This window comes from Dermacentor andersoni, chromosome 8 (assembly GCF_023375885.2).
Source record: "Dermacentor andersoni chromosome 8, qqDerAnde1_hic_scaffold, whole genome shotgun sequence".
In the NCBI taxonomy this organism is placed as follows: Eukaryota; Metazoa; Arthropoda; class Arachnida; order Ixodida; family Ixodidae; genus Dermacentor; species Dermacentor andersoni.
The window spans coordinates 37766333-37782084 of NC_092821.1; the positions used below are offsets into that span (position 1 = coordinate 37766333).

Genomic DNA, 15752 nt, shown 5'->3' on the forward strand with positions numbered 1-15752 from the left:
TCGGCGGTTGTGTCCGTATAGTTACTATCGCAAAATTCGCAATAAATAGGAAATGTTACTAAGAACCAACCACGCTGCTTCTCCATGTCGTGATAGAGCGGTGAACGATGTTTCTAGAAAATGTGTTGCTAAATCTCCGCCAAATGACTACGCTCGCATTTGGCGACAGCGGCACACAGTCGCAAGAACTTGTGGAGGAAATACCGGAGTTCTGGCAGCTTCATGTGCACTAGATGATTCAGTAACATGGGCGGATTTATAATTCTACCTTACATCAGAGCAACCTGCACTCGACAGAAATCAAGGGCAGCCGCACCGTTAAAGCTAAGCAAATTGAGGACAATTACGCCGCGTCCTCACACTTCGAGCACGCTCCGACAGCCCTACAATAGATATTTCAAGCGCAACCACCCTCGGACGAGCAAATTTTGCTGCTGCGAAGTGAACGTAGCGGGTATTTCAAGACTCATGTTAAATTCATGGCTGCTTCATTCCATGAACATTACTTACGTGACGCAAAATTATCAGTTTTTATTCCAACGCAAGGAAAGGAAACCGAAACTAGGGTCACTAGGGTTTCGGTTTTCGGTAGTTGTGCCGGTACAAAATCATCCAAAGCCGAAGCCGCCTATAGCATGACGCCATTTTGCAGTTGCGTTTCATCATGCGCGAGTACGTTGTTGTTGAGTGGTCCTGAAAGCGCTGCGTTAAGCGCCACTACAACCAGGCGTCGCGGCAAGTTACGGAGGCAATTTCTTTCCGTGCTGTGTGATTGCGACGAGGGGACCGCCGCCAGCAGCAGCGTGTCGCCCATTTCGTCTTTGTCGATATCCAGCAAGTGGTGCTCGCCGGACCGTCACAAGCGCCCGAAGTGTTGCGGTTTGCACAGCGTCTTTCATTGTGATATGAGAGATCGCAACGCACATAGACCATCAGATGCATACGAAAGACTACCAGCGGGGAATGACCTGTGCGATATTACTCTAAACGTCTCAGGTAAGCATATCAGCTTTTGTTCCGAGTTTACAAACGGCGCGTACTCGGCCCTTCCGGTGTGGTTACATTTTGCGCCACGTTTCTCTTGGCAGTTCACAGACGTTTCTGAGGCATACGTGCGCGTATGTATGCGAAAATACTACTGGCAGACGGAAGCCTCAGGAGAGCATCTGAAATTGTTGCAAAGCTGTACTGCCAGGAGAAACACTGTTCTTAACTACTCTAGTGACTAGTAGCCTGTCGCATCGAAAAGTCCGTAGAATATCAAGTACTGCGTAAGTTGAAGTGTAGATACAACACTAGCATCAGTGTGACTTTCGCTGGCGAAGACTGGAAGCCGAAAAGACAGCTTGCGTATTCTGAAGATTTACTAGCGCTTAAGGTATTTTACCGCGAATAATAAAAGCGCTACAACGCTGTATGGCAGTTTCAGGCGATGTGGCAGCACAGATATGTTCAGAGCGGTAAAGCGGCTGCATGCACAAGCGAACAAACAGCGCTTTACAAGCGCTGAAACAGAACAAATTTCATGTGCATTTGGCTGTAAGTAGAAAACACATTAGCTCACAATCTAAGCCTATATACAATGTATTTGTTTAAGTAATCTTTATTTTCCCGGTTATACATGTTTAAAAGCATGAATTTGCTGCAACATTTATATAGTAAAATCCTACTACGCTTACAAAACCTGGGCGTGTTATGTGGTGAATTCGTAAAATTGCTACTAGATTTTCTATATTGAGTCCGGTGTTTTATGAAAAAAGGGTCCTTTTATTTGTAGTTTTATGTTAGTGCGTATATTTGCGAAGCAGAAATGAGTTGATTGCAAAGTTGTACCTTCCAGTGAGCTGCATATGAATCGAAGTTTATCCTCTCTTGGCTATTTTAATGTGCATACAACAATTTTAAGTATATACAGGTGCAGTTGGCTTAGTCGCTGCAGCATACTTTGTAAAAGTAGACTGCTATTAATTATTTTACTGCTTTCATGTAGAAATACCTTTTTTCTTGTACCATGAAACGCTTACAGCATTGAATGAAATGAATTTTGGTGTATTTTTCTACTAACTTAATAAAGGAAATTTCGTCTGCCGTGTATCAGAGATTAGTTTGCCTTCTTGTACTAAACAATGCGTTATGTCCTCGGCTACAGCTGTTGTCCTGTGTGTTTTTATAATTCTGAAATGTATTTTATTTTAGGTATTCAAGAAATGGCAACAGCCAGAAGTCGCCATCTTATCCAGCACGTAATGGGTGAGACAAATCGTAGCAGGAACTTTCGCATATCTCATTAGCATATGATGCTATTTGTTGTAATTTTTGTGTCCTCTTTCCTGTCTTTATGTATTTTAGTATTATTGTGCAAAGGGTAATATTTTTACATTGGGACAGAGTAATCGCTCAAAGGGGAGACATGGCTGGAGGAGGCAGCACACACAAGCCTCCTTTGTCCGTATCTCTATGTTGCGCAGTTACTCTGTCGTTATCTACCAACAAGCCCAAGTTCCTCATAAGCTACATTTACTAATGATCCGTTATTACAATTTCATTGGCATAACACTGAAAGTACAGAGGTACACAGGAGGACGGAGGCTTGAAATGATGAAGAGCCATAGAACAAGGAGCATCGCTGGAGCCAATGTTTCAACAAAGAGAAAGAGATTTTTCTTTTCAAAATGTTGGCTCCAGTGAATTTTCTTGTTCTATCACTAGTTACGGTTAAAAGAAAGTATTATTGCTCTTGCTGAAGTATTATGCATTATGGAATAAAAATTAACAGGGTGAAATATCAACAATGTCAGAATTCTTGTATATTCCAATGCTAGAGCGAAAGCCAGGAAAACAAGACGCAGAGAACCACACTGTTATTTTTCACTGCCCAGTTTCGCCAGCTTCATTCTGAGCTTGTACTTTGTTGCATTAACGACCAGTGTAATTCGTTAATCGAATGAGCTTGGTGATTTACCTATGTCTAGAGATCTTGAACTTGTATTAATGCAGCTTAAAGTAATGCATGTAAAAAAATTTACAATGACATCTTATGGTGGCAGGCGTGCAGTTGACTAGCAGATCACTCGACAGTATGAGCTCAGGTTTCAACCGAGCTTCCATGCACAAATCGGTTGCAAATTTTTTTTCATTGTTGGGATTTTCATGAACATCAGCACCGTTTCTTTTTTGTCGGGGTTCTACTTGTGTCGTAGGACCTAACTGTTTGCCTTTATTTGTATTGGTAGCCATGTTACGCAGACAGCTCAATTTTTACTGTAAATCGTGACTTGGTTGGACTAAAAACATTTGCACAAAATTGTTGCAGGTACACTCTGGCGGCTCCTACCCCTGCGTCCTACCACTACCCTATCCCGACTACGTTCACTAGGGAGTTGGCAGCCTTAGGGACGATGCCAAGCAGGCTGACAGCCGACCTAAAGATTCAGGTAAATGGATGTAATTAAGCGGCTTCTTTTTGAGTGAAGTGGCTTGTAGCCACTCAGCAATGAAAGAAGGAACTTCGAAGCAGTTTAGACTCCCTGCTATCTGTGCAGGGATGCTCAAGTCCATGCATTTTCTCTTAGCCATCAAGAGGCTATGTTTATTAGACGAAACGCGATGCCAATTTTGAAACTACAAGTGACAACTCTGACAATTTTTTTTCTTGCTTAACACAAATACTACTTTGATAAAGCTTTACCAATTTAAAAACAATACAATGTACTCTCATACATGGTATTTGGCATCAATCTATTAGGGCTGCCTCATTGGTAAGTAGGCCGATAAACGTACACCAAAACTGACTTCATTTCCAAGTTCATCCTCCTCTCTCTGCACTGCTTCATAATGTATCTTTCTGAAACCAGCTCTTGCGCACAGCAAAAGTCCTAAGCACGTGGATAACATAAATTTGGAGCTTTTTCTGTAAGTCACTTCTGTGAATATAAAGTTAATAAGCCATTTTGTCCATCTTAACTCAGCCATAATAAACTGAACAGTAGCTAATTAGCAGTTAAGTTTTTGGTGTAAGGCCTCTCTTCATTGTCGTTAAAAATTTCCCCTCTTAATGAAGGAAACAATTTTTCGTCTATGCCATTTTATGATGCATAGTTTGGTGCGTTACACAAAATTTGAGATAGTGTTTACGACAGTAAATTTTTTTTTGCTTTATGTATTGCGTGAAATTGAGATTTGTTCTATATTGAAGGGCCCCCAGTTTTCAAAAAGAAATTCGAAGTGGTCATGTGCCAGGTTGGAACAGCTGGCATGGTCTAGCCCACTTACACAAATAGGGAGGATCATGTAGACTTGACTTTATGTTAAGATACTATTGTTGATCCACAAAAGACAAAATGAAGGATTCCATCCTATAGGCAGCTCTTCACATTCATTTACACTTTTGCACATTTATATACCTTGATTAAAACTTCTTTCTGGGCGAGATGGTGCATACTTGACATAAAAATTGTAACAGTGCAAACACATGCAACCACAAAGTACCAAGGACGAGACACAAGCGCCTTTAAAGAGGGAAGAACACAGAAGGAAGGGTCCACTGAACAAGAAAGGTACTTCATTAAAACTTCTTCCTGGGCGAGTTGGTGCATATTTAACATAAAAATTGTAACAGCGCAAACACATGCAACCACCAAGTACCAAGGACTCCTTGGTCCTTGGTGCTTTGTGGTTGCATGTGTTTGCGCTGTTACAATTTTTATGTCAATTATATACTTTGAGTCTGGTGACTTGGGTCTGTTTTCATCATCTGCTATGTGCAGATGGCAAACTTCAGATTTGCCCTATGGTGCAGAATATTTTGGTGCTTATATATATGGATCTGTATTTTTCAGGTTGCCTCGAAATTTTACCCAAGCCATACCGCACACTCGGGCCAGGCCTCTTGCGAACGACGTATAAACAGGCTCAACGCATCAGTGTCGAGTGAGTTCGAAGATCAAGGCAACCAGCGCGCAACACTTGGTGACCCCTCTACATGTTCCACCTATTTCACAGATGTACGTCAGTCGTCATCTATCCAAACAGCATCACCAGATGTGGTCACTTATCGAACCATGGATGAATGTTGGGGTGGAGAGATTTGAGCAGACATTCTATTCGTCTCTTCAAATTCTTTGCAAATACATCTGTTATTATAATTCATATGTGTCTTTAGTACCTAGATTTTAATAGTTCCTTTCTATTAGAATTCTCACCATCAGCTCCTGCTATTATAATCTATACCTGTCTTTATGCCACGTTTGTCGTAGTTCTTTTGTACTTGTGGATGTAATTGATAGGTTCTCAATTCTTGTTGTACAGAAGACTAAAATGCAAACTTGCTGCATTTTTTCTTCCTTTGATAATCTACAGCACTGCAATGTGTTCAAGAAATGTAACATAACACGGCCTCTGGTGCAGGATAAATTTAAGAGCAATATAGAGTACTTATTTCAAGCACCCGTTACTTTTGAAAAAGTCAAGCATATAGGAACACAAGAAAGAAAATATTAAACAGGTGAAACATGGGTTCCTCTCATAAGTCTGGTAATAATGTGACTTCCTTTCACTGCAAAGATACCAGTGGTACTCGCATACAAGGTTTGAGACATGCAAGCTCTGATACCCTTGGCATTTCTCAGTGATTCTCGAAGAGAAGATTTATTATTCTTTGGGATACCAGACAATGGCTCGAATAAAGCACCGCTAGCAGAACAAGAACTTCTAATGCTGTCTAAATATTCGCTGGAGATAACCTTAAAGACTAAGCATTGCTCGAACGCGCACAATTGGCCGATTTTCAGCAAAAAACACTCGCCCTATCCAATTCAAGTTGGCTTCCTTCAAGACGGTTTTTTTTTTCAACGTAAGATGCTGTAAAGTGCATGGATCGCAACGCGGAAAGACTTGTCTGCAGGGACGCGCCGAGCACGACAGAGGTTAACGCAGCATGCCAAGGCTATAAAATTTTCTGTAAATCTGCACAATGACCGACGGTTCGCCAATCGCATCCTATCGCTAGGATACCACTAATGGCACTGTCTCCTAAATTAAAATGGCCGCGTCAACGGTCGCAAGTGGCAAGTTGTCAGTTGTACCTAACGCAGTCTGTCGCCACGCCATCTCTGCTCCGGTTGCGCAAGAACCAAAGGGAGTGCGAGGTGTGGCAGCCTCCCCTATGGGCTCTTTAATTGGGCCACATTATTTACTCTCATTCGCAGCATGATATAAAAAAATAAATAATTATGCACGCTCACTAATGACTGCAATGTGTATATTTTATTACCGAAAACGTGGCTCCCTATTACTGTTGATGACAATGAACTTTTCGCCTGTGTAGAGAAGTACAATGCATTTCGTCTTCACAGACCTGACAGATTCGGCGGTGGTGTCATAATAGCCATGACACATCAAATTTAACGTGTCCCTGTCGTCTGTAGAACAGCGTTAGAAACGGTTTTGTGCTTCATAAATGTGAACATCAATAAAAAATTATTGGGAAGATGATATTGACTGCCACCTAACTGCAGTAGGTACTGTGACAAACCTCATGACGGCTTCAACAAGATCACCAGCCTTTTTACTTGAGCGCTAATTCTGTTAATTAGGGATTTTAACTTTGGAACTATTGTAACCGCCTTTATGTGCAATACCAGCATTTTTATTCGCATTTATATGCACATTGGATCGACACAAATCGTCAGTTTTCCAGCACGTCAGACGGCCACAACTTGATTGCTTCATTATGTTATCTGAACTACTTTCGCCAAAGTAATTTCTTCCATTACTTATATTCCAGATCATAGCGATCACAAAGTAATTCTTTCTGAACTCTCGCTGCCTGTTTCTGTAAACGCTTGAAAACAATCCTACGTTACACCAAGGCCGACCTCAGTGCCATTAACATCAATTTCTTATCCTTATTGCTTTACTTATAGCGCGAATATCTAAACCGAACAGTTGAAGAGAACTGGGTCCTGTTGAAAAAGATAGTTTAGATTTAACACACAACTGTATTCCCGTCAGAAATATACCCCCTGGCAAAACATGTTCCTTGGTATAAGGGGCATTCAAAGCGCCCTTCGAACCACAAGGAAAGGGTTTTTCATGCTGCATGCAACTTAGCTGCACGTTGGTCTAAAGAAAAACAACTAGTTTCCTCAGCTATTAGGCTGTATTAAAGAAAACAAACTTAACGTGTTTGTACCACACGCTACCAGACATGCCCAAGAATAACCCAGAGCAATTTTGGAACACTATGCGGGAAAACAAACGTAAGGGAATTTAAACACCTAACGGAAATGCGGTACTTGACCTGAAGTGCCCTACAATATCGAAGGTGTGAGGAAGAAGTTCGGCAAGCTGAAAAGCCCCGCTGCCATCGCGTCACTCGTAGGCGATTCGCTATCGGGCTGCGCCCTACCTGCTACTGCTGCGTTTGTAGCTGTAGTTCTACGACCCGAAAAGGACGAGGACTCTTATGTGATGGGCCATTTCGGGTCGTAGAGCAACAAAATAATCACAGCAACAACATTACAATGCATCGTATCGGCGTAAATCTGTATGAGACAGTACACTCTGAGCCCAGAACAACAATAAGGACGGCTGGTTCGGTTCTTGCCCTCGACTCGGCCTAGGCAGAGGCGGGCATTGCCCTCGCTGCGGCGACTGGACTTACCTCCATAATCATCGACTCAAACAGAGCCATATCCAATTTTGCACGTGTAATCGTGGCCACAACCATGCTACGAATACTGCCGCCTCTCCCCTGCTCCCCACCGAAAAACATAATAATAATGAAGAACCCAACCTAAATGCATTGATATAAGTCCCGGCTCACGCACGGAACCCGGGGAACAAGGCGGTGCACCAGTGGGCTCAATGATTCGTCACCCAAGCACTGGGTCCCGTCTCTGACTTGGGCAACATGGTCATGGAGCAACTGTGCAAATACCACGACATAGAACAACTCTACCGCCTCGGACGACAGACAAAACCCCCACTTGATCTCAAGCTAAACAAGAGACAGGAAGTCACGTGGCGCCTCCTTCAAACTCACTCATTTCCTAGTCCACAAAGATACACACACTTTCACCCTGACTTGATAAAATCATGCTGCTCACTATATGGGCCCATAGCCTCTTTAAGTCATAATCGGCGGTACAATAGGGAAGACGCACTGCCACGAGATCTTCCGGCCACTTCCTCCCCTAAATCGTGGGAAGCAATACTCCGGAGCTCGAGCCTGGAGGTCAACTTCGGGACATCTAAACAGCTGAGGAGGTGGCTTTGAGGCATTGCCTGGTAGGCACCCCTCAACAAGCCAACTTCACAATATAAAGTTTCAGGGCGTGATGCCAGCGTGTGACACCACCACCACGAACGTGATCTCAAGAGGTGGGTGGCCTTCAAAACTAACATGACGGAGGTACTCTGATGCCCCGCCGTTCGCAAGCTTTGCGACGAGCAACGTTTGCATTGTCGTGCGCAACATTGGGGGGCGACATTTACGAGTTATATAGAAGATCATAATGTCAACAGCATACGAAATGGATATGTCCACTAGGTGGACTCTTACGGATTATTCCCCCGGTGTTATGGATGGACCGCAGTGCCTTTTCTGCATGGTTGTAAGTATATGTCGGTTTATAAGTGTGCTGTTTCCCAACACTGACGCGCAGTAATACAAGTAGGACTTAAACAAGGCATAGTATGGAGTCCTTCTAACACTTCCCGGAATAATATTAACAATAATAATAATAATCTTTATTTCGGACAACAAGGTGTCGGATACAAGGGAAAAACGCAAATGTGCTCTGCCTGACGGGACCCAAGCACCGGAATACACACACTCAGAGCATGTACCAACAGGAAGAACATATTACACTACCGTCACATACACAACACAGTTTTATGCAAATAACCGAACAAGGTGCAAGCTTTTAAAATCTTCAAGGAAAAGTCGTACAAATAAGTAACCCTAGGATCACAAAAAATTCTGTATACACAACCTATTGATTATTAGGACAGGAAAGGAGGTAAGCTTTATCATTCTTTTTGAAAGAGTTCAGGGACAAGGATTTCTGAATAATTTCTATGACCTGTGTATATCTGTTGAGAAGACTGGGATATAAACATGAAAGCATTTGGGTTACGCAGTTGGTGCTCACAAGTGAAGCTCTGTAATGGTCGTGCCTTAATTTGTAAGGTACATTACTGCTAGAGCGCAGTTCAAGAAATTTAGAAGGATCGAGCTTGATCTCGTTATAGACGTAACAAAGCAATTTCCACTCATATAAATGATTTACTTTTAGAACAGGGTGTCGGAAAAAGTGAAAACTTGTATGGTCGTTATAAGAGAGATTTTCGACATAGCGACATAGTGTAAAATTATCAATCTCATAAGATTAGTTTTGGTTGTAGACCCCCATATCAGTATACAATAGTGAAGATGTGAATGTATAATACTGTAATATAACTGACATTTCAGCCATTTGCGAACAAGGTTTCTAATCTTGTAGAGCACACAGAGTTACCTTGTTACTTTGGCATGAATTTTTTTAGTATGCTGGGACCAGTTCAAGTGTTCTTCGAAAAGGACACCTAAAACTTGTAGAATGAAACACGTTCAATTGCATTGTTTTCAAATGTAAGTTGAAGTTCAGAATCATCAGGTTTGTTTCGTGCTTTAAATACAATACCCTTTGTTTTATTGACATTTATTTCAAGTTTATCTATATTCAACCATAATTACAATTCTTGTAACCATGCATTAGCCTCGACATGTATATTATCGAGATGTATACCAAAATAAATACACTGGTATTATCAGTATAAAGAATTATTGCAGGAGTTCTAGGGATGGCCACTATGATTGATATTGATAATAAAGAATATTGGACATAGAATAGACACTTATGGTACACCATGTAATAATTGTTTCATTTGTGACTCATGGTCATTCAAACATGTATACTGCACGCGACCAGGAAGATAACTACGAAGCACACCTAAGGCAACTCCTCGAATGCCACAAAACTGTAGCTTATAAAATAAAATATATTTAATAGAATCAAATGCCTTTTTGAAATCTAAGAAAAGTCCAACTGTGAATCGTTTCTCATTCACATTAGAAAGTATTTCCTCCTTTATACTAAGTAGTGCTATTTCAGTTGACATCCTCTCCCGAAACCCGAACTGTTCTTTCACAAGAATTTGTCTAGTGTCAAGAAACTTACATATTCTTTGTTTTATCAAATACTCGAGTAGTTTAGAAAACAAAGGAAGGACAGATATAGGCCTATAGGGATTTATGTTGTCATGGGGGCCGCATTTGTGCAAAACAACCACTCTTGCAATTTTCATACCATCTCGAGAAACACCTTGGTCTAAAGCATCATTACAAATATGTTGTAGTGGCGAACTGATTAGATCGGCAACAGCAATAATTGGTTCGGCCTTGATTTCATCTGCTCCAGCCGCCGTAAATTTATCTAGTTTTCAAAGGAATGTGTACAGTTCATGTTTACTGCAGGGCTTTACTGCGCAACCGGAGACGCAATGTATTGGTTAATTTCATGCTTTCTATCTTTTTTTGAACCGATTCACCAGAAGATAAGAAATGCGTATTAAATTTGTCTGCCAAGGCAACGCCACTGTAGTCAGCATTATTAAGTGCTAATGTGTTACTAACATGACAAGTAGGCCTTCCCATAAGGTCACTAGGACAATTCCAGATTTTTTTAGGATAGTTTGAAACTGCGGCAAATTTATTCTTCTAGTATTCTTTCCATGCTTTTTTTATATCAGCACCTAACTTGTTTCTAATTTTTTTATATTCTTTAAGTATGGCAGGGTCTTTAATTCGGATGAATTTGTCAAAAAGTTTGTCACGTGCTACAATTCGTTTATACAACTCCTTTGTTACCCATGGCTTTCGAGACACTTTGTTGGCTTTTTTTTACTAACAATGGAAATGCAGTATCATATTTGCTTTTTACTAACTCTAGGAAGATATTGTACGCTGTACTAAGGTGTTTTTTTTTTCATTTTAAATATCGCTCCATTCAATGCTTTCCATCATAGATGTAAACATATCTAGATTATGTTGTTTAAAACTTCGGTATACGATTTGTTAAGCTGGCAGATTTTTTTTTTTTGTTTTCTTATTATCCGGGGAAAAAGCAGAAAATAGGTAGGTGGTCGCTTAAATCAAATGTGAGAACTCATGGTTTGTGACACACAAATCTATTAACTAGTCACTCTCTAACGTTATTCTGGTTGGTGACTGGAGTGAAATGTATCAATGGCGTCATAAAAGAACGTCGTGGGGAGCTGTTTGTCAACATATCGATTTTGAAATCTCCCACTAAAACAACAGGCATACTTAAGATACACGCATACTCACGCAGATCACGTACGAATTGAACAAATTCGGCAATTTCACTAGATGGGTGTTGATAAATACAGGCATCCAGGGTTCCACAACATTTCACAACAATCTATTCGTAGTGCATACGAACAAAAGAAAAGTGTGACAGAAATTCATACTGAAGAGTTTCTTTAACGTACAATGCTACGCCACCGCCTGTACGGTTTTCTCTGAACACCCATTCAAATTTCTAGCCAGGGAAGAATACAACACCATATTCACTGCTGAACCATGTTTCTCTGTATGCAACTATATCAAATCTATGATTGAGGCAACCCAACGCCATTTGTATTTCAAAGTGCTTATTTTTTAGGCTTCTAGTATTCGCGTGAAAAACCTACTTCCTGTCACATTCGTGAACAGGCGAACTGCGCACAGCAGAATGAAAGATAAAGCTTCGTATTAAAAGGGCCTAATTTGGTATGCCATGAAAAAAAAGAAAAGGAAGGCGAACAGATAAACAAGACACAGGAACAGCGGCGTCCGTTAGATTATCTTTTTCAGATCTGCATCCCATGCTATTTGTATTGCCGGTTCACCGTTGCATTTGCGCAGAAACATTTTCCCATTACTGTGCCATGCATATTCATACCGCTCTGTAGCCTTCGCCCTCATCATCCACATGAGCTTTTTGTTCTGCGTGGTTAAATTATCAAGAAAGTATACCATGAACTTAGCTTCCCTTATACTTTGCTTCTTTGCCATTCATTGATCCTTCGATGCACGCGAAAAAAAAACGAGCCAGAACTGCCTGGGTTTTAGCACGTTTAGTTGGCAGTATACGTCCTGTTTAGTCAAGTGAGCCTAGCCTAAATCCTAGGCGATAGCATTGATCTTTTGGAACAGATTTTTATTGTTGTCTTGCACAAGTCCATGTACTTCTATATTATTCGTTCTACCATATTGTTCCAAACTGTTCATTTGTTGTCGCAGTTCCACGACTTCCTGATCAGTGTTCACTGACTCAATCTTTTCAACTCTTTTCTTTACAGCAACAATTACAGTTGACTGACGCTTCATTTCTTCTAGTACTTGATCGTACTGACCTGAAAGATGCTGGACATACGTTTCCATACTTTCTACAGCCTCTTTGACCTGGAAAAGGACATCTAGTTTCTGTTTAATATCTGCCAATTCACTAAGCTTTTGTTGATTTCTATTAGGCCCTTTTCAGTCAACGACTGCGCGTTCTGCACATGCTTTGTTACTTTTGGAGGCCTCGAGCAACTGTTATTACACATGCTAGACATCTCCAGCTTTTTTAGCAGTCTCTGCCATTTCTTTGTAGGTAGTCTTGCTCGTACCAGAACATCCACCCAAGTGGTAAGCCTACCTGCACTCTGAACAGACGAGGCACGAGCCATCTGTTAGAAGCGATTGCTTACAAGCCAGACGTATGTGGGAAGCAGAACTAGCCATTGCAACCGGGCAGGAAAAGCATGCGGCACTGAAGCAGCAATACACTTAAAGGCAGGCACGTGCTCTTGTGCTTGTGCGATCAAAGTAAATCAGTTGTGGTATCACTGGAATCACTCAGCAGCAGTGGCATGTAACATAAATAAAAAAATAAATGCGAAAAGGTGAAAAAACCAACCTGCGTAGTAACGGATTAGCTTGAGCTGCTTGAAGAAGGTCTCGTTCCTGGCCACTGCCGCTGAGTGTGCGTAGATTCTACGTCGGTAGCACAGCCTTTTATATTTTCTTGTCAGTGACGTATGGTCCGTGTTGACTTGAGGGCCAATGACAGTCCCACTTGTCGCTGCAGTGTGGTGGTGGGCGTTTCCAAAGGTTTCCGAAGTTCCTGCGCAGTAACGGATTATTGTTAGCTGCTAGAAGAGAGTCTCGCTCGTGCCACTGCCGCTGAGTGTATATATGTGGCGACGACGACTTAGCACACGGGCAGCTTTGCTCAACTTTATTTGTAGGTTTATTTATCGGCTCCTTCGGAGACACGTCCTTCGTGAAACCGACTCCGAGTAACTTAACTCGGCTGGCTGCAAACGCTGCCAAATGGCTACATTACAAATTGCGGGCAGTAAAACAGCTCACGTCTGAACCGGAGCACAGTATGGGCAAGTGATGATTTAACACATCATAATCATGACTATGCTCTTCAGAAAAGTGATCGATGACTGTTGAAGAGAAAAAAAATGAAACTGATTTGATAATCGCATAACTGTTTCATGCTTGTGGTTCTAATTAACACGGTGTCTAACTCGATTAACTCGGCGCCATTTTGTGACTCTGCCGAGAGGTAACAAAGGTATTAAAAACAGTTTGCGAGAATAAGAACGGATAAATTACCTAGCAGATCAGTCAAGTACTTGTGCAGCAGCTAGCTGAATGGTGCATAGGCCTGTGCGGCGGGGACCTTTAACGCGTCCTTGAACTACTCGTGTCACACGCGGGACCCAAAGATGTTCCGGACACAAACGTAAGAACAGATGTTTCTGAAAAAAGATATTTTGTACAACTTTTTCAAATAAAAGTGCTAAAATTTATCGGTGCCAACCGAGCAAGCGCGCTAGTGCCGCTGCTCGCGCGTTCGTCGTCACCTTCATCGACAGCTGGCTTTGTTGTGCAAGAAACTGTGAGCACTGGCTGGAGCCTCTTCGTCTGCCACAGCTGGCTTCCTCGGCGTTCATTGTAGGCTGATAGAAGAGGTGTGGTGCGCTCACAATGCGGCAGAGCTTCACGCACTTCCTGTCGCCGCCGACTGGTGGCGCGTTTTGCAGCGTTACCTGAAACTTTTCTATTAGTGGCGGTAAAGCGGCTATCGCTCGTTGTCGTTTCGGTCATAATAACAGCAACATTCACGACGCGCAACACACGCAACTTCTTTCGGTACACCTTTGCAGTGTGCAGTGGTAATGAAAACAAGATTCACGACGTGCAACGGACGAACCTTCTTTTGATGCACTTTCATAGGGCGCAGTGGTAATAAAAGCAACATTCACGACGTGCTGTGAACGAACCTTCCTTTGGAGTACTGTCGCAGTGTGCAGTGAAATAAATTATGGTTCTACTTGGTCTACGTAGGTTTGGCGATGTTTTGATCAAGCCTGTTAAAGGCTTGATATAAGGACGCTGCAGTCAGCCTATCTAGGGCCGCTCGAGTATATCCTCCTGCTAATCGATAATATGGTCAGTGTGGTTAGGCCACAACGCTTAGGCCACAACGGTTAGGGCACAACCGCACTTCCGGGTTTCGAGCAGCACCACGCCGAATTAAAAAACAAAACATTTTGTTTTGTTTTTTCGCATGAGGGCCCTGCAGCGCGAAAGTTGGTTGTACTAAAGCAACAATTTTCAGGCTGCCCCGTCTATGCGCAAAATTTATTATATAGGCATCACTGCTGCGCACGTTAAGCTGGTTAGCTGGTTATTTATGTACAATACATTGTTCTTAACGTTAACGCGCCATGACGTCAAAATGACTGAAACTCAAGCTACATTTACGCAATAGCATTGCTTATTTGCAAAGAAATAAGGAATGTACGCACCAGAAAATATACGTTCACTTTCACCTTTTAATTTTGCTTGCACCCCTATTTGAACCGTATACTTTTTCTCCCGGTATATTTCCTATTTACTGGTTACTTCATCCTGCGGCAACTGCGCCCTTTTTATGCCTGCCTGTGCTCTCAGGGTGCTTTCTGTCGTTCGGCAATCGCTTCTCGTATCTCCCTGTTCCACCAGCTTTACGGTTCCTTTTTTTCTTTCCAAAGAATATGTTGTTTCGCTTTCCGTATTTCTGTCCTTATCACACATAGAAGCTCACTATATTCCCACTCTTTATTTGGTCATTTGTCAAGTTCTTCCTTGACTCTAGTGACTATATTTGTTATTTGTTCAGCGTTCAAATTTGGACTGGCCATTTTCCACTCCTTGCCCTCTTTGCCAACTACATATGCCATTTTCAAAATGGTGCGTTTATGGTCACTCCCTATGCTGCTATAGCCTTCCTCATCAATGAGAATTTCTCTCGACGTATCATGAATTCCTTCAGTCATCAGACAGTAATCAATGGTTCATTGCCGGTTTCCCACTTCACACGTGATCTGCGCTTCACACTTAGGCCCTCTATTCCATATAACCAGCTTATGTTCTCACAAAGGTCTATCATAGACTTCCCGTTGTTGTCGGCTAGCCATCTGAATCCTGCATGTGGGCATTCATGCCACCTAGTAGGATAACTTCAGCACCATTCCCGAAACCCTTAATATCAGCGCTTATGCATTACAGTAACTGTTCATTCTTCTCTGTACAATTATTTCCGGTCCACAAATACGTAACGCTCAGCCAAGTTTTTTTCCCACTCATTGTACCTGATAAC

The 15752-nt window shown here is 42.0% G+C and overlaps 1 long non-coding RNA gene across 1 annotated transcript in view; it reads right to left on the reverse strand.

The window, feature by feature from the left end:
• LOC129383559 (uncharacterized) overlaps positions 1-13961 on the reverse strand; it is a 158242-nt gene extending 144281 nt beyond the window's left edge. Inside the window, exons 1-2 of the long non-coding RNA XR_011895970.1 lie at positions 13721-13961; positions 13011-13217 (exon numbers count right to left, since the gene is read on the reverse strand). This is a non-coding gene — a long non-coding RNA (uncharacterized lncRNA). The remainder of the gene's footprint in view (positions 1-13010; positions 13218-13720) is intronic.
• Between the last annotated feature and the right edge of the window lie 1791 nt (positions 13962-15752).